Source organism: Theobroma umbraticum, unplaced genomic scaffold (assembly GCF_002168275.2).
Source record: "Theobroma umbraticum cultivar Fairchild unplaced genomic scaffold, ASM216827v3 scaffold_115.0, whole genome shotgun sequence".
Classification (NCBI taxonomy): Eukaryota; Viridiplantae; Streptophyta; class Magnoliopsida; order Malvales; family Malvaceae; genus Theobroma; species Theobroma umbraticum.
Window position 1 is genome coordinate 577,299 of NW_018397284.1, and position 403 is coordinate 577,701.

Here is a 403-nt window from a genome sequence, read left to right on the forward strand (position 1 = left end):
CAAATTTGATCATTTTGTCATAATCAAAACTATAATAATTTTAAAGCTAACATGTATAGCATAAGCTCTCTTTGTAATGAAAATAGTGCTTTGAAAGTCTATAATTTGGTATGGCTACGAGGTTTCATGTTGGCATGTTAAGGATGAATACGTCATCAAGGAGAATTACAGGGAAGTTGATTTTATTGTAATTGAACCCTACCAGCAATAAAATTCAATTGGCAAGTCCTAGGGTTAAATGCAAAAGCTAGAACACAGACTGTTGCATAATTATTGACACCAATCTAGAGTTTGCTTGATAACAAGCTGATAAAATAGTGAAAAGCATAAAAAACCCTCATTTGGTTTCTGGATAATCTGAAAAGAAGAGTGAAATAAGTATTAAGAGAAGGAACTTTATTTT